The sequence below is a fragment of the Haliotis rufescens genome, unplaced genomic scaffold (genome assembly GCF_023055435.1).
Source record: "Haliotis rufescens isolate VD_foot unplaced genomic scaffold, xgHalRufe1.0.p SCAF_13, whole genome shotgun sequence".
Classification (NCBI taxonomy): Eukaryota; Metazoa; Mollusca; class Gastropoda; order Lepetellida; family Haliotidae; genus Haliotis; species Haliotis rufescens.
The window spans coordinates 30405462-30425404 of NW_025963813.1; the positions used below are offsets into that span (position 1 = coordinate 30405462).

Sequence of the window (19943 nt, forward strand, 5' to 3'; positions counted from 1 at the left end):
TAGATGTCTGGGCCATCCATGGCCTCACATCATGGGAAGAGTCAGTGTTGGTATTGTCAGGTATTGTGACGGGATGGGATTAATGTTTAATGCTCTTTTGACGTGCATGGCTGTTGAAAGAATTCACAATCAACACAACAGTGGAGTTAGTAAGTATAGAAGTGTCAAAACTGTTTATTTAGGGCAGTTAAGTACTTGGGAGTGCATGTGTGTCATTACACAATGGAAATTGTAAACATGCTGGCTTCATAATGCACTTCATGCTATCAGGAAAAGACAACTCTGTATTCACTGTAAACAAAGCTGGGTTGGTTGTATGTATTGTATCTATCTTACACATATTTCACATGCAGCAGCTACTACACAAGGTTAGGTATTATTTTCATTGTTATTTTCATTTTTTCAGAGATTAAAAATTCCAGGTGTTCTAGACATTAAAAGTTGAAATTTGTTTTATAAACATAGTAAGTGGACTCCCTCAATTTTTGGAGAAAAAAACATCATTATGTTTTTATTTATTACAAAACCTGTATTTAATTTACATAAAACTTGTGAACCTGCTACAAATGCTGAAATAACAATTTGCAAAGTTGCAAAGTCCCCTTTAAACATAGGTTTAAATTTTATATTTCTTTTCTCAATTTCAGACATGTTAATTTATGTTTTTCTTTGAGGAAGCAACTATATTTTTTAAATGGATTTTATTTGACTCAAAGGCTTGGCATACCAAAAATGTCAATACATGTACAAAGAAGTAACTAAGTTCTTTATATAATTGAGGACGTCAACACCCATATTGTGATACATGTAAAGAAAATTGCAGATCACTTTGCAAATTGTTTTACTTTAAAAAAAACCCATCCAACCCTATGTTTTAATCAGGAATATGTGCCAAATACAAAAATGAAAACTCTTCGACAGTCCTGTCAAATACATAAGGAATCAGATTTCGACACGGCCACCAGTCCGTAAGTCCATCACTATTGACAATCTAGAGAAACTTGTTTTCTTCTAAACTCTAGTTATTTAACATTAACTGCTAGTCTTATGAACTGCACTGAGGTATGTGGCCCTAGTTGTAACCGAAATTACATTAATTGGAAGCTACTTTGAAACTACTGATTTCTTAGATTTGTAGCTTGATGTGGAATACCTGGAATGTTTAATCTCTGGGTGTTGTGTTTCAGTGGAACGAAGGTAGGTCATTGAATGAATGTTTTTGTGGAGTCATCAGACATCAGTCACACTGAGAAGACACTCGCCACTACAGAAAGAGAACTTAATTACTCTTCGATTCAAGTGACAACGAACAAGAAATGCTTGCTTGAATGTTTGGAAATGTGTTCTTTTCTCAACAAATGGTCAACATATGTTTGCACCACTTAGCATACTTCAATCAGATCTCCTCATTTGCACCGTTACAAGATAACCTATGAAGAGTTACCTCCCTTAAATCATATGATGCAGAGACTCTCAAACTGTTTGAAGCGACCATAAAATATATGCATTAACCTTTTAGTTTGGTCTGCCATGATGAGGCAGATTTTTGATGAATATTATTTATGATTATATTATTAATATTTGCAAACCAAATGATCTAAAATACTGCACACATTAAATGTACATCATTGTTTTTTGGTTCTTTAGATCAAGACTAACTACTCAGCTTAAAGGATTTTTCTAAAATCATTTCATGGAAAATATGTGTGTATTAATTAATATTTATTATTGTGATTATTGGAGGAATGGTGTTAAAGCCTATCTGAGTCAGAGATAATCAGTCAAATGGTAGTAGCAAACCACTAACTCAATCATTCTGATGCACAGTTATAAAAAACATTTTACTCATTCAGGAAAGAGCTTAATAATTGTTTTGCATCCTTCGTGACATCCAATATTCTACCCAGTTCTGACAAAACATTGAGTCATCTGAGAATAAGATAGTAATTGAGTCATATATACTCCAAGGTTGATCCATGATCAGGGGACTTTGACTCACAGGTGTTTAGTCACAGTGTATACACTATTCAGTAGGTAGTTACAGAGTTGTCTCCCTTGGACTGTGCATTGAGAAATGTCGGGGAAGAATTGCATCATCCCCTGTCGAGACAGACATGTTTTTGGCATCTTTCCAGCTTGTATTTCCTTCAGATCCGTTATCCCTATTGTCGCGGGTGCTGTTCCCTTTATTTGAACCATCACATTTGATTTTGATTTTCTCGTATTTTGAAATATTTAAACTGACATTTTATACCCCAGCCATTGTATATTCAGTTGAGTACCAGAAGGTGTTTTGACCTGAGTGAGTAGATATTGTTTCACTGATTAGCATATATAAGCAGCAATTTTTAAACTGCTACTGGGAGTTGTGTCAATTTATTCATTGCTAAAGTAATAGACACAGTTTCACTTTGTTGGTTCAAAAAACACAGGAATTGAATTATTAATTAGGGAGAAAGGTGATTAATATTTATTATGATTATGTTTTAGTGTTATTATTGTGCTGGTATTCAGTGTTAGTCTTGTTTTTTGAAAGGATTGTGAGTGTAGACTGACAGCACAAGAGATTTGGTATCAAGCATGGCATGGCTAAATGTTAGAAGTAAAATGTTCCCACAGGCTTGAATACCGGTAGGCCTTAAATTCTTCAGTCTGGCCTTGAAAAGGCCATAAGTTTGAATCTGCCTTGTAGAGGCCTGAACATTTGAGAGGAGATATTGCCTTGAAAGGCCTTTAAGTTTGGCAGCCATGGTTAACTCTGTTGTATAAATTATTTTATCACATAGCGTGAGATTAGTCAGTGACTGCCTTAAAATTCATTAAGACTGTGCTTGGATGCATAATGGAAACAATATGGCGATTAGATAAAGTAAGAATGTTCTAATCAATATGTTACACACTTGGGTCTTACTTTTTTACCTTGCAAATATGTGATCTTGCCTTGACAAGATTTTGAACTGGTGACACCACAAAATAGTACATTGTTTTAAAATATTGTTTTTTTTGCTACTTGTTTAACACCCCATTCATCAATATTCCAACTATATGATGGCACCCTGTTAATTATCGAGTCTGGCCCAGACAATCCAGTGACTGAAAAACAATATGAAAAAAAACAACACTCAAACAGCAGAACCATTTTACAAAAATTATAGTATAGTATAGAATAACGATGTGCAACTGGGATGACACTGATTTAGAAAAATATAAATCTAATTAAATATAAATATATATAAAAAAACTGCCCAAAGGATGATAGTCTATCCTCTCTATGTGGTTTTTACCTGTCTGTCCACAGCAGAGGTTAGACTTGCGCAAGTCTTTCAGGCAATAATTATAAGTTTTGATCATAATTTCTAGATTATGTAAATAATCAGAACAAATTGTCCTTATGAGAGACTGGAGTCCTATACTGTCCACATATCTAGACTTGCCTATTAGGAGGGTAGAATTACTACATATCCATGGACTTTTCTTTCAGTACAGCCTTGGAGCAAGGCTTAGCAGAGATAAAACATCTTGTAAATTCTGGTGAGATGCAAGTGGTCTGAGTTCTTGGTTTGGCTGCACCACACTTATTTGTCGCAAATGTTGTAAAATCTAAGATGTCCGCCCTGTTGGTTTTCCTACCTAATTCACCCATAAAGATCCGGGGTAGAATAGGTCTTCAGCAACCCATGCTTGCCGTAAAAGGCAACTATGCTTGTAGTATGAGGCAAGTAACGGGATCAGGTGGTCAGGCTTGCTGACTTGATTGATGCATGTCATCGTATCCCAAATGCATGGAATGATACTCACGATGTCTATCCCTAGATTGTCTGGTCCAGACACAATTTTTTACAGACCGCTGTCATATAGCTTGAATATTGCTTCGTGCGTCGTTAAACAACAAACAGACAATCAACAATCACTCCTACCTAATTATGCTCACTCACTGTAATATAACTGAAATACTGTTAAAAAAGCCCCAAACACAACACACGAACTTGGAGTAGGGGTTGGAAGAATTGGGATTTACCTTATAGCACCAAACAGTAATGTGCACTCAGTTCAAGAAACTCCCAATAGGAGGCCGTTGTAAAACCCTTTATTCAATTAAGGTTTGGATTTGTAAAACCTGGGCGTGAAAAGAAACTGGCTGAAAGAGATATATGTATAGTCGATATGTCAAGTACTTCTAGTGTTTGGGTGTGGAATGAACATGCGTTAATCAATGAGTTGTGGAATATTACCACATACAGAGAATGGGAGGTGTCTCGGTGTGTGTGAATGAAAGCAGTCATTCAAATGGAGCATGATGCAGTGTGTCTTATGAGATTTTCGCTATCTTACCAAAACATATGTTAGACTTGATCAGGCTCTGTGTTGCCATAATCGATTATTATGTTATATGATATAAAGTGATCACTGTAGTTTAGGTGTTTTTTTAAACTCTGGATTATTTTCGTCTGTGTGTGTGGTGGGATAGGGGTATTGCCCAATTGTCCATGATGTTTAGAGAGGGGATTTCATTCATTGAGCTGATATTGGGAAAACCCAAATACCGTTAAACCCTACTCACTCACTCACTCACTCACTCACTCACTCACTCACTCACTCAATCACCCTGCTCTCTCCCACTCACTCACTCACTCACTCACTCACTCACTCACTCATATTCCAATCATTTATCCAAATCACTGTACATTTTGTTAAAAAACCCACATCAATTACATGTACTTTAATTTATGTTTTTGTAAACATCTAGACGTCAGTATACCACGTCATGTCCCTTGGGTGTGTGACAGCTGACTCTTCGACTGAACAGAAAGTAGAGAAAGGTTAAGATTTACATTGAGTTAATCGTAACACGCAACACCCTCTATTCCCACGAAGCACGAAGTCCCTAACTGCATGACTACACCTGAATATCAGCATTCACTACCTGGAAACATTGCTTTGTATATAATTCATTGTACAGTCTGAACGACCCGGCCACGAAGTCCTTGTCCCTTTCATACGGGCGACATAAGCAGATAAAAATCACTCATATGTTAACACACTTATATCTATTGAACTCATATCGAAATGCAATGCGTGACTAGTGACGTGTTTGTGTTCCCAGAAGTCAGGCATTGGGTCACGATGTGTTGTACGTCTTGACGTAAACGTAGGCTGGGGTTACGTGTTTGTGTTCCCAGAAGTCAGGCATTGGGTCACGATGTGTTGTACGTCTTGACGTAAACGTAGGCTGGGGTTACGTGTTTGTCCTTCATAGTGAGGACTTGGCTTTAGTTGCGCCGAGATCCGTACTCGTTGATAAGGCTGTTTCTATTTTATTTCTGTTTTATCTGAAAATAGAACGAAAGAAACACCGCATAACTGGCATTCTGTTGATTAAGTTAGCAGTGTTGGCTTTCAAAGGTTCTTGGTTTATTGACTTGCATCATGAAATATGGATAACCTCTTGTTATGAATCTCATAAAAAGTACTTGTGCACCTAGAGTAATGTTTAGCATGTATTAAGAGGAATGTTGTGTACCAATTCATGGACATGTATCGAGTTACTAGTTGTGCATGTGAATGAGTGTATGCAGGGATGCAACTTGGCGCTGTGGTCAGTTTGTCCAATGTTCAAGGTATCCCGAAGTCTAATGGAATTTCAGGCAGTGTGTTATATGTTATCAATACTGGAGCAAAAATATTTGAAATTGATAATTGTTTTTAATATTATTTCAGACCTAGTTACCGTATTTATTCCTGTATAAAGTACTTTTTTCATAAGTTTAAGACTAAAAGATTTGGATGCATAATAAGCACAAGAACAAAATAATACCCAATTTTCCCCAGCCAAGTGGGTTGAAAATTTCAAAAAAAGGAAATGATTTTTTTATCAATTTAATTTAAACTATTCACATCAAGTGTTCATGTTGAACATCTTTTGGGTGGAATTTTGTGATAACGCTTTCCTGAGGATGGAAACAAACCTCATATTAGTGAACCCAAGCAGCATTATTTTAAGTTTTGTACCCTTAAATCTTGGAAAATTTGACAAACAAATTAAGAGATAAATGAGAACAGAAGTTGGCTTGACCAGTGCATGAATTGGCTTGACCAATGCATACACTGGCTTGACCAGTGCATAAATTGACTCGACTAATACATAAATTTGCTTGACTAGTGCAAGAGTTGGCTTAACTAAAATGTATAAATTGTCTTGACAAGTGCACAAATTGACTTGACTTGTGCATGAATTGGTTTGACCAATACATGAGTGAGTGAGTGAGTTGCGTTTAATGCCGCTTTTAACATTATTCCAGTTATATCGCGGCGTGTCAGCGTAATATCAGAGGAAAGCCCGAAGTGATGCACTTCAGTGAAACCCATGAGCACAGGTATGGTGCTGACAAACCTAGAAACATACTGGGATTCGAACCCACAATCATAGGTTTCGGGCATTCCCAAGGGACACAACTCTTCACAGCGAATCGAGGCGCCTTAGACAACTGGGCCACCCGTGCCCCCTTGACCAATACATGACTATAGGCACTGTTGAAACAGGAACAAAATATACATATTACTGTAAAATTACTCCAAATTTCATACTTTAAACAGTATGAATGTATATACGCCCTACTGAACCAACCCGTTCCTAAAATTTGATGCCAAATAAAAAAATTAAAAATGGAGCTACGCTATTTTTAAATTTTATGTTTGATGATCCAAACTAATTTGATAGAAAAAATGTGTCAACGATAAAATAAAAACAGGGGTGTCCTAGTGGCAGTTGGCTATGGAGAGTTTTGTCCCTTATTAGCCTCCAGGATCTGCTTTTCATGAGTTTGAATTTTAGAATCACACCACTTGTTACCTTTGGTCAGACCATATCCTTGTTCATTGAGGTAGACAACCTTTGACGCAGTTGGCTTCCTCCCAGAGTTAGCCAACATTCTTGGATACAACGGAAAAACATTTCAAAGTGACATTCAACTCTTTATGTTATTCTGTATTGATAGTTGCTTGGAATACGGCCATTTGTAAGTATCAATCGGTCAAATGAGTCATGCCCTGACTTCGCCCAGTGACCTTTAACTGTGTCAGTGACGAGTTTCACGCTATGGTTTTCACGCTGACTGGTTTAACGTGTGTGGGTCAGTAGGTCATGTCTATCTACAGTATCTTCGTCTTGAAAAGATGTAATAAATCTTTCGACTAAACTGTAAATGACGGTTATTCCCGACGTGTATTATGATAGAGTGAATGAATGCAAATTTGTACGTGAGAGTTGAATAAACGCTTAACTATACCAAGCCTTTGAGAAAAGCAGCAAGGAAGACAGATGGTATTGTTCAGATTCTGGAAGTTGTGTAGGAACCCTCACAGGCCTCAGCGATGGTGATTTAGTGGACTTGCTTTATACTAATACAAGTAACTGTGCCGGAACGTCATTTTGAAAGAATAAAAGTTGACCTCCATAAGTCAACTGTGTATTCGTTGATCTCTTCAGATAATCTTTGTCCTTTTATGGAAAAACTTGCCAAGTATTTTCAGCAGCTGATTGATTCTATTCTATTGAGTTTTATGGAATTGTACCAGAAAGTTTTCAGCCAGAAATTAATTCATAGTGCAGAAAATAATATTTACCAGTTTTCTCTGGTTTGCCGTAGATTTGATTCAAGTTGGTCAAAAAGGGCCTGTCCATCTGTCATAAGACAAGATCCACTGATGGTGGCCTGATCCACTGATGGTGGCCTGATCCACTGATGGTGGCCTGATCCACTGATGGTGTCCTGATCCACTGATGGTGGCCTGATCCAATGATGGTGTCCTGATCCACTGATGGTGTCCTGATCCACTGATGGTGGCCTGATCCACTGATGGTGGCCTGATCCACTGATGGTGGCCTGATCCACTGATGGTGTCCTGATCCACTGATGGTGGCCTGATCCACTGATGGTGTCCTGATCCACTGATGGTGTCCTGATCCACTGATGGTGGCCTGATCCACTGATGGTGTCCTGATCCACTGATGGTGGCCTGATCCACTGATGGTGGCCTGATCCACTGATGGTGTCCTGATCCACTGATGGTGTCCTGATCCACTGATGGTGTCCTGATCCACTGGTGGTGGCCTGGTGTCCTGATCCACTGATGGTGTCCTGATCCACTGATGGTGGCCTGATCCACTGATGGTGTCCTGATCCACTGATGGTGTCCTGATCCACTGGTGGTGGCCTGGTGTCCTGATCCACTGATGGTGTCCTGATCCACTGATGGTGGCCTGATCCACTGGTGGTGGCCTGATCCACTGATGGTGTCCTGATCCACTGATGGTGGCCTGATCCACTGATGGTGGCCTGATCCACTGATGGTGTCCTGATCCACTGATGGTGTCCTGATCCACTGATGGTGTCCTGATCCACTGATGGTGTCCTGATCCACTGATGGTGGCCTGATCCACTGATGGTGTCCTGATCCACTGATGGTGGCCTGATCCACTGATGGTGTCCTTCAAGGCGACGTGATGTGTGGAAGGATTAAAGGGGTGGCGGTCACTCTGAAGGCCTGGGTTTGATTGTCCACGTGGCTATACAAGTATGAGCCATGTCTGGTGTCTCCTGCCATGATATGGATGGACTCTTACTAAAGTGATGTAAATCAATCCTTAGTACCCTAGTGTGTGGGTATAGGCCCATGTGGAGTACCCTAGTGTGTGGGTATAGGCCCATGGGGAGTACCCTAGTGTGCAGGTATAGGCCCATGGGGAGTACCCTGGTGTGTGGGTATAGGCCCATGTGGAGTACCCTGGTGTGTGGGTATAGGCCCATGGGGAGTACCCTAGTGTTTGGTATAGGCCCATGGGGAGTACCCTAGTGTGTGGGCATAGGCCCATGGGGAGTACCCTAGTGTGTGGGTATAGGCCCATGGGGAGTACCCTAGTGTTTGGTATAGGCCCATGGGGAGTACCCTAGTGTGTGGGTATAGGCCCTTGGGGACTATCTGATGCATACATCACAAGTTTCAAGAGGGCTGTTTAATTCAAGTGATCCCAGAGTGAAAATATCCTCGGTGTCAACCAGAACCAGAAGGTAAAATACGAGAGGTAATTAAAATTCTGATTGCTATGTTTTGTGCCTGACACTGACATTTTCAATTTAAGTATCTCACGGAACTCCTAATTTCACCACTTCCTCATTTCTGCATGTTAAATCGGGAACTTCTGAATGATTTATTTTCATGTACTTTTGTTGATGTAAGCCAAGCCTCGAGGGCTTGTCTGTTTGGAATGTGACACTTCGAGCGTGACACTTCTGTCAAAATGTGCATGAAATGTTACAAGTTTTAAAAACAAATATATACAGGTTGTCAGTGAAGTCAGGGGTGGTACCTGTAGGTAACTGGCAAGTCGTTTGTTTCGCGCTGTCCAACAATGACTTTTGTAGCACAAGTTTCAGCTGCAATGTGCTTGTTTTATGGTGTGTAGTTCGTCGTGCGGTTGCCCATCCGTCATGACCTTTGTCATCATCCCTGATACTACAAGGTATATAACGTTTGGGCTCATAGCAATGAAATGTGCCATGGCAGCCATTTTGTAAATATCGTTTTGGCCCACAACTCAGCCGTCTGCATGTTCCAGTGGGAAGATAGGCCTACAATATGTGGTATACCATTACATACAAGTTTTGGGTATATTTTGATTCACAAACTTGAGTTTCACGTACCCTAGAAAAGCATTTTTTCGTCACATCAAAGGTGTGGGTTCAATTCCTCACATGGGTCCTGTCTGTGAAGCCCATTGCTCGTATCTTCACTTTCAAGAAAAACACCTTCTGGGACTTAGAGAATGGCCATTTTTGGTCGCTTGTCATATTCCGACTTTTGCACTAAGCATCAAATTCTTATTTCATTGTTGTTTGAAGTTACATTTTACAATAAAAATTAAAACTGAACTTCCACATCATCGTGTCTGTGAGTAAATATATACCAGACAGTAACTCCTTCAGGACATCAGTTGGTCGACGCCTTACTAGGGCTGGGACAAGTCCAAGTCTACTACCCGGGTACCCGACACCCTATTACCTGACCCTACCTCGGTACCCACTGCTGGTCTCAAGAGTTGGAAACAAAATGCCTGATTGAGACTGTGTTACCGCAGTGCTGGCTGAAACTATTTAGATACATGTATCAAACTATCAGATCATGCGTACACTTAAGTTGACTGAAGCTTTATCTTTTCTCAAACATAAACAAGTCAAAAGGAACGTGTGCAACTTCAGAAAGAAATGCGAACATTAGCGACTAGTAGTGAGCGATAGTGAGTTTTTGTAATTAAACAATACATCACGTGACTAACCACAAGTCCGGGTAGTACTGTGGGTACCCGCGTCCTACTCAGTACCCACCTGACTTGAGTACCCGAGTACCCAAGTATCCCGTCCCAGCCTTACACGTAACCCAATTAAGAAGCTCCAATTTCGTATTTGATGTTCACTGGTCCGTGAAGTCAACCCTTTTTTGACGTCTGTAAATAAACATCCATGAGTAACTATTATTCAAGCATTTCAAGTCAGACAAAACAGTCATGCTCCATCAGCGAGACCTGTGACATTTAATCACATTTTCGGAAATAAAAACATATGCCATTACGTCAGCCCGCTCTTGGCAAGAAGACAAATATGTCAGACAGACCATAAATTCTGCTTGACATTTCCCCGACCAGCTTGGACCAGGAGTAACTTACACAGGCTGAGGAATGTAGAGTCCTTTAATGAAATCTCGGTCTCAAGGTCGTTTTTGTTTATACTCTAATGACCTTCAGTTTGCACAAGGCTTTTTGTTACATAGGTGTTTGATAACAGGTATTGGTTCACAAGGTGGTGAGATTGTTTTGTTAAGCTTGCCCTAAATTATATATTATGTCAATAATAATCTCACTTTAGATTTGTAGATTTGTAATGTATATGCATGATATTGTTCATGTTGTTTTCATACATATGGCTTACCTCCATTTTGGAAGTTATTGTTTTGCATTTTGTTTCTTAAAATTTGATATAACGCTATATTATTATATATTCTGTAATTAAACGGGTTTGTTCGTTGGTGTTTGCATTTTTTTCTCAAATAATCCTTTTTTAATGTATCTGTGGAGATCTGTTTTCTTTAACTTCTTTTGAGAAGTATAATACAGTGCTTTTTCGTTTCAATTTTTCTTCAGAACAAGTCCTGTTACAAAGCCACCATCTTATGACAAATGTTAAGACATCAATTTCCTGTTCATTTTGAAACGATCTGTCTTTAAGGGGGCGGTCAGGTAGCCTAGTGGTTAAAGAGTTCACTCCTCACGCCGAAGACCTGGGTTCTATTCCTGACATGGGTACAATGTGTGAAGCCCATTTGTGGTGTCCCCCCACCGTGATATTGGAATATTGCTAAAAGTGGCGTAAAACCTCACTCGCCCACTATGTCTCTAGGTAATAGGGTGCCAATCTGGGGGGTTAACACATATTGTCATTATTTACAAAGGCCATGAGATTTTGCAGTGGATGAAAGGATCTATACAGTAGGGCATCAGGATGGTATCAAGTGGGGTAATGTTCGTAATCCCCGATGATGGGGCAATAATGAGTATAATGACACAACAGTGAGCTCTATTGTATGGACTATAGCTCAGATCTTGTACCTGTAATAGGTGGCTTTGTGGGGCTTGGACTCACTGAACTGTGTCCAATTTATTAAGTTGTTTCCAAATACCTTGTAAAAGGTACAATAAAAAAAATACCTCGTTAACTTATCCTTGGTTGGGTTGCAATGAGTTCACTGACTGTGACGAAAAGAACTAGAATCTTAATATCTCATCTGTTGTTTCATGTGATGGATCATGGGATACCATCTCTCGCTTCTGATTGGCTAAAAAATAGGGGCACAAGGTCATTGCACTATTGTTACTGTGGTTACTGGGTGCCACTGACCTGTTCCGGTCTGGAGGACAAGTCCCGTGAGGAGGAAGTCCTATCTCTTGTATGTAATTTTGACATAAGTGCTGTTTTAAAAGTCAGAAGATGCGGAACAATTCATTGACATAAAAATTAAATGTGGCGGAAATTTGTTAACAAGCAGACTTGAGCAACTGACAAAGTTTGACAAGTCAGGTGTCTGAAAACACACACACACACACACCACACCACACCACACCACACCACACCACACCAAATACACACACACACACACACACACACCACACCACACCACACCACACCACACCACACACACACACCACACCACACCACACCACACCACACCACACCACACCACACCACACCACACCACACAGCACTCACACACAGCACACACAGAGCACTCACACACCACACCACACCACACCACCCCAAATACACACATCACACCACACCAAATACACACACACACCACACCACACCACACCACACCACACCACACCACACCACACCAAATACACACAGCACACCACACCAAATACACACACACCACACCACACCACACCACACCACACCACACCACACCACACCACACCACACACCACACAGCACTCACACACAGCACACACAGAGCACTCACACACCACACCACACCACACCACCCCAAATACACACATCACACCACACCAAATACACACACACACCACACCACACCACACCACACCACACCACACCACACCACACCAAATACACACATCACACCACACCAAATACACACACACCACACCACACCACACCACACCACACCACACACATTGTTCTCACAGTGTTTTCTGTCCCAAATGTTGATACAATATATGCTCAACTTTTGCCCTCAGCCAAAAAAATCACACCTGAAAATTCTGTTCCAGTGCTGTTGTTAATGGTTTTTACTTGTCTCCAAAATGTTACTCCTGTGAACATAATTGAGAAAAGGTGCTGTACATTGAGTTGCATCATAACCTCCACTACATCTGACATTATTGAGTAGACTCCAGTAGTTTTTATTTGTACATGCAGTATTAACAACAGTAGTGTACTATGCTTACTTGGATGAATAAATCATGCTGGTTTCCAGGCTTTGCCGACAGGCTGTAAAAGTGAAAATAATTGATGTGGGTATTTTTGTATTATTCTCGTAAATGTCAGTGCGATCAGACTTGTAAGATATAGCATTGTGGCACGTTGCCATGGTAATGGTGTTCAGATGATGTAAGGGGTTGCCTAATTTAGTCTCATCACCGCTGTCACCACGAGAGCTGTAGTCTGCAAGACAAGTCCACAGAGATTCGCCTAAATAGATTGACTCCTTTGCTGTTTGTTGAAGTTTATATTTTCCAGTAATGAAAATGCATAACCGATTAGGGAAAGTGCATTTCGCTAGATTTAGGGACTTTGTAAAGATAACTTTTCAACAAGCACCTTGTTTTCTCTAAACTTCAGATTGATTTGAATATTCAGTGAGTCTCTATTCATTATGTTCGCAGTAGGATTACTCTGTTGAAAAGGCCCTGAAGTTTTCAATAAGGCTCATTTAGAAATTTTCAGGACTCTTTGAGCCCCAAGCAGTCTGAAAAATTGGCCAGTACATCTTCCTTGTTTGCACTAGCTGACCAAACTTGGGATTGCGGGGTCACAATGTTCGATGAATGCTCAACTGACGATGTGAAGTTGTGTTTCGGAATGTGCCTCTTTGAATCACATTTTTCTATGCAAACTATCTGAATCTTTTCCTGAACACTGGATGGATGTTACCTGTTGCTCACTCACTCACTCACTCACTCACTCACTCACTCACTCACTCACTCACTCACTCACTCACTCACTCAGTGTTTTGCTTGTTTACGTCTAATCACATTGACTGTCTGTCACCAAGTCTCTGGCAATTATATTTCGTCATCAATAAGTTGAATTACCCAAATGCAAAAGTCAAAATTCATCAGCAAAGATGAACTCCTGGTAAAAGCTTCTTTCAGCAATTGGGCGGTCGGTTAGCCCAGTGGTTAAAGCGTTGGCTCGCCATGCCGAAGACCTGGGTTTGATTCCCAACATGGGTACAATGTGTGAAGCCCATTTCTTGTGTACCCCACTGTGATATTGCTGGAATATTACTAAAAGCGGCGTAAAACCATACTCACTCACTCTTTCGGCAATTATTGACACAAGGATTAATTAGGGAGTGGTTTATACAAAGACAATTAATACTTTGTATTTTATATGGTTTTAATAATACCACTTATTTAAATTCTGAGATGCTGTGACAGCTTTTTCAATAAAAGTCCAGACTATTAGAATTAGTTTGTTGATGGTTAATTAAACACTCAGCTGGAAACTAACACAGAAAGATTTAAAACTGCCTCAAAGGAAGAGAGGGCATAGTGTTCACAAACTGGCCAGGACACGGTAGTAAATCCGTCTACAAGTCACACATTCCGTCACGTCATGACCTGCCGTCGTCATACACGGAAAAGTTTCATTCCATATTCTAACCTACAAACACCAATCGCATTTCAGCAGACATGTACGCTTTGACTTCATCATCTGCTTTGCCCAAACAGCGTCTGCTTACTGACCGACTTTCTCAACCATCAAACCCCAACATAGCACGCCCAAAGAAGATATGAGAACAGTACGCCATCTCTGCAAATATTTGCTGGTCAGATTTCCAGGGACCTTTCTGACCAACCCTTGACCGAGATGCAGCCTCGATTTGAGGCACGAGGTTTTGCGACCAAGTGGGTGTAGGTAAACATGCCTGTCTGCTCCACATGCATGCGTGGGTCCTTCTGGGGGCAGACGACTCGATCGAAACCCATCTGCTAGATATTGAGCCATTGTTGTATATTTACACGCCTTACTTTCCGTGCCCAACACTTACGAACAGCTTGATGTGTGTTTATCTTGTATATGTGGATATGGATTTCTAAATGTATGCGTTGGAGAAAAACAAAAAGTTAATTGCGTAGGAAACTCTTTTCTGCTGTCTCTCTGATGCAACCAGTGTAGGCGTATTTGGCAGAAAGTCGGGCAGCGCGTGGCTGATTATTGGGAGCTTTGAAGAAAAGACCTGGATCAATGCAAGATTTTCGTGTATTGGTGATGACGTCTGTCACCGTCTTCCCTGTACTTCAAGGACAATGTTTTGTCCTTACAATCATATTATTGTTATATTTAGACCCTGGATGATTGATACCACTATTTCGGGATATGCCCTGATACATAAGACCCGCGGAAGCAATGCAATCATTTATTTGCCGCCTTCCATGCCAAATCTTGTTTCCTCTTTTTTGGTAAAATTGTACTGATATTGTTTCTATCAATGAATTTGATTTTGATGTTTTTTATATCATCTTTATAAAATACAAATAATAAAAAGTAAATCTGCTTTTGATTAAACTTGAGCTGGATAATTTTATATTTCTTTCATTTTATATTATTTTGTGTTTATTTGATAATTTGCAATGTCAAAAACAAGTAAGTAACTTGTTCAATATCCATCAATATAAACATTCTTTTAGAGTGTAGATTAATAAACTACATATGATATTTTCATTTGCATCTGAAAACTCAACTTGAGTGTTTGTAAACAAAACCATGTGGAAAAGGTACGACGCAATATCCAGTTATCGATTTGGAATCAATGACATCGTGGCCGAAGCTGCTTGAGCCGGTTTAAACATCTTTACTGGTAATCTTGCCACGTCACACAAGTGTTCTTGTTTTGTTTCGACGAGGTTTAAATCGCTCTTTCCATATCATAAATTACACCAGTGCAAGTGCAATCTAGTTTCACCTGTATTGGCAGGGTGCCAGTGTTTAAGTTTGTCCTTCAAACCTTCCTCGCTCTTCATTTGTTCCGAAATTACCTAACTCGGCTAGACACGAATATCAGTCATGCTTAGTGCTTTCTCTTCGAGAAGGCTGATTTGTGTTGGATGTAGACAAGCTGGTGTGTTCATGGGGAGATGGTTGGGTTGTAGATCTATCTTGGAAACCAAAACACACTTGTGTACTCAGGGGCCGCTAGGCAGTCAATACTGAGATTTATTTGGGAGGGTGGGGAGAACATGAGGAATGCCAAGTTTATGCTGACAAATTTGACTTTGGTATTCAATAAATGAAATAAAAAACCTCCTGAAAATTTATTAAATGTGTTGAATAAAGAAAATAAAAAAGAACCTTAAAATTTGTGAAATCAGGTATTAAATAAAGTATAAAAGCATATGAAAGGTATGAAATCAGGTATTGAATACAGTAAATATAAAAGCATATAAAAGGTATGAAATCAGGTATTGAATTAAGTAAAGTAAAAGCATATGAAAGGTATGAAATCAGGTATTAAATAAGTATAAAAGCATATGAAAGGTATGAAATCAGGTATTGAATACAGTAAATATAAAAGCATATGAAAGGTATGAAATCAGGTATTGAATTAAGAAAAGTAAAAGCATATGAAAGGTATGAAATCAGGTATTGAATATAGTAAAGTAAAATGTTATCTGGAAATTGGTGAATTCATGTGTTTATTAAAGAAAATAAATGAAATCACAATATGTGAAAATGATGAAACAGGTGTTGAATAAAGAAGGGTGCACTTATTGGAACAGGGTTCTAAATACTGCCAATGCAATACCGTATTCGACGTAATAAGCGCCAAGGGCGCTCTCAAAATTAGATATAGGGGGCTCTTATTAGAATATAATTTTGGTGAAAGTGTTGAAAGATCGGAAATTTCATGGTTTTTGCTGATTGCCTGATATTATACAAAAGAAACGTCTGTGCGTATTATACACGACAGATATATTTTTCAAGAATTTAATTGCCCGTAATTAAGAGTGCATATAACACATGAGTGCATATTATACACAAACAAATAAGTCTTGTGTACAGTGATCAATCGGAAGGGTGCTAATTGGGATTGTTCGCTAGCCAATCTATAAGCAAATATCGCCGTGGGCGCTTATTACGTCGAATATGGTAAGTGGGATTGTTTGGTTATTTAAATTCTGAAATTTGGTTGTGTAATATCCAACATTACTACGATATATATTGATAGAAATACCAATACTCCAATATTGCATCCAGGAGAAAATCTGACTGTGGATCTGTCTGATAGCTATTCCAACCTCTCTGAAATGTCACTGCCAATATTAAATAAACAAAACTTTGATACTTTATTAATAGGAATTGAGCAGCATTTTTTAGCTTAGTTTGTAAAGGTTGATGTTTGTGTTCTGTGCCAGACAGTGGCAGACATTGGATGTGCTTTGGATGAACAAGGATGGAAATATCCTCAGTGCCGATGATGATAGGTAGGGTGAAAATGTCAAAAGTCGTTCGTCTTGTGAAGTGAGGAGAGACTAGACCTGATCATTGATTAAGGGAGACACATGAATCAGCATTCAGATGTTACTCTTTGTTTCACAAATCACTGGGCAATATGGACAATTTGATGATGATGATTATGATGATGATGATGATGATGATGATGTTGATGATGCAATTTGAGATGATGATGATGTGATTTGAGATGATAATGAAAATAATGAGATTTGAGATGATGATGATGATGCTGTGATTTGAGATGATAATGAAAATAATGAGATTTGAGATGATGAAAATAATGAGATTTGAGATGATGAGGGTGGTGATAATGATGATGATGATGAAATTTGAAATGATGATGGTGGTGATGATGATGATGGTGGTGATGATGATGGTGATGATGATCACGAGATTTGAGATGATGATGATGATGAAAATGATGAGATTTGAGATGATGATGATGATGATGAGATTTGAGATGATGATGATGATGATGATGATGATGAAAATGATGAGATTTAAGATGATGATGAGATTTGAGATGATGATGATGATGATGAGATTTGAGATGATGAGATTTGAGATGATGATGATGTGATTTGAGATGATGAAAATGATGAGATTTGAGATGATGATGATGATGAGATTTGAGATGATGAGATTTGAGATGATGATGCGATTTGAGATGATGATGATGATGATGAGATTTGAGATGATGATGATGATAATGAGATTTGAGATGATGATGATGATGATGATGATGATGAAAATGATGAGATTTGAGATGATGATGCGATTTGAGATGATGATGATGATGATGAGATTTGAGATGATGATGATGATGATGAGATTTGAGATGATGATGATGAGATTTGAGATGATGAGATTTGAGATGATGATGATGCGATTTGAGATGATGATGATGATGATGAGATTTGAGATGATGATGATGAGATTTGAGATGATGATGATGAGATTTGAGATGATGATGATGATGATGCGATTTGAGATGATGATGAAAATGATGAGATTTGAGATGATGACGATGATGATGATGATGATGAAAATGATGAGATTTGAGATGATGATGATGATGATGATGAGATTTGAGATGATGATGCGATTTGAGATGATGATGAAAATAATGAGATTTGAGATGATGATGAAAATGATGAGATTTGAGATGATCATTATTATGCCAATTATGGTGAATGGGGTTCACTCTTGCTCTTTCTCTCTCTCACTCACTCACTCTCTCAAGCACAAACACCACACCACACCACACCAGGCTCTTCACAAAGGTTTGGGACTTAATTAATTAATTCAGTCAGGAAAAATAATTCCATACAGCTTGTTATTTATTCTGTAAGTCCACCTCCCTGATAACCAATCAGGTCGCTGGCACACATTCCACACTGGCATGTGTATTTTCATATTTGTGAAGGAAAATGTACACACGACATCATGATGTGAAAGAGTGTAACACCGTTTTTATCTGGCTGAAGTAAAGATCTGTAAGCCTACCTCTATTTGAAATGAAATGTTTCATTGTTCGGTAATTGTGATTAATTTACATGGTGTCATGACTTCGGTGTCTGCTGTCAAGAAAGACGCAGTTTGTTTTATCAAGGATGCCTTCATAACCTTTCCAGATGCTTTTAGCCTGCAGTGTTTTCAAGCCTTGTTGAGCTTTATCTGATAAGAACTGAGTTAGACTGATAGATGACATTTTGAAAGCCTTGATGGTATTTTTAGCCTTCCCTTAATTAGAATTTTTAATATCCGTTTCATCTGGTGTTGTACAAGTTTTAAATTCAGTGTGTCAGATGTTTGATAAACGATGCTTACGGCCATGTGTGTTTTACTGTTAGTTTTCATATATAGTTTGACAGACCTGATTTGACCCGGAGGTCTTCGTTGATGTCGAGTTGATATCAAGTTTGAACATGATTCTTATGTTAAATTCATGTTGGAGTTCTGTACAGACTATGACCGCCTCCGTGGTCTAGTGGTAGAGCGTCCGCCCGGAGAGCGGAAGGTCCGGGGTTCGATCCCCGACCGCGTCATACCAAAAGACGTTAAAAGATGGTACTTGTTGTTACCCTGTCTGGCGCTCGGCATTAAGGGGCTAAAACAAGGACTGGTCGGCTCGGAGTCAGTATACTGTGTCTGAGTGGAGTATTCATGTTAAACTGCGGCATGGTATCTCAGTGTGCTAGCACTATAAATTGGCATCAGTCCGGACAAGTACAAGCAGCCACACAAACACACACACGTACATGCACGTTGCTATATAAGTGCAATAATCTAGGACGCGACGTTAAACCCCATTTCACCTCACCTCACCTGTACAGACTAGGACCAGTAAATTAAGTTTTTTAACTGTATTTAGTGAGTTGTGATATAGAGAATCTCAGCCGAGTGTGTTTTGATATCACATCTACAATACAAGTTGATAAAAGTGGCGAAACCCCAAGGCTTGCCAAGGAGTTTTTCCACTTATATCAATGAGTGTTGATATATTTAATATCAAAAGACACGAGGGTGAGATTTTATCATCCAACATCAGTCTTCCAACTTTTTCAGTTTGTAGACAGTAATAAACAGTGTCTTAAGTGTAAAAAGTACCGCTGACAGCTTCAGTAG

The 19943-nt window shown here is 39.2% G+C and overlaps 1 protein-coding gene across 1 annotated transcript in view; it reads left to right on the plus strand.

Moving 5' to 3' along the window:
- Positions 1-19943, plus strand: part of LOC124117795 (nucleolar complex protein 2 homolog) — a 241774-nt gene that overhangs the window by 13995 nt on the left and 207836 nt on the right. The gene's annotated exons all lie outside the window — the stretch shown is intronic.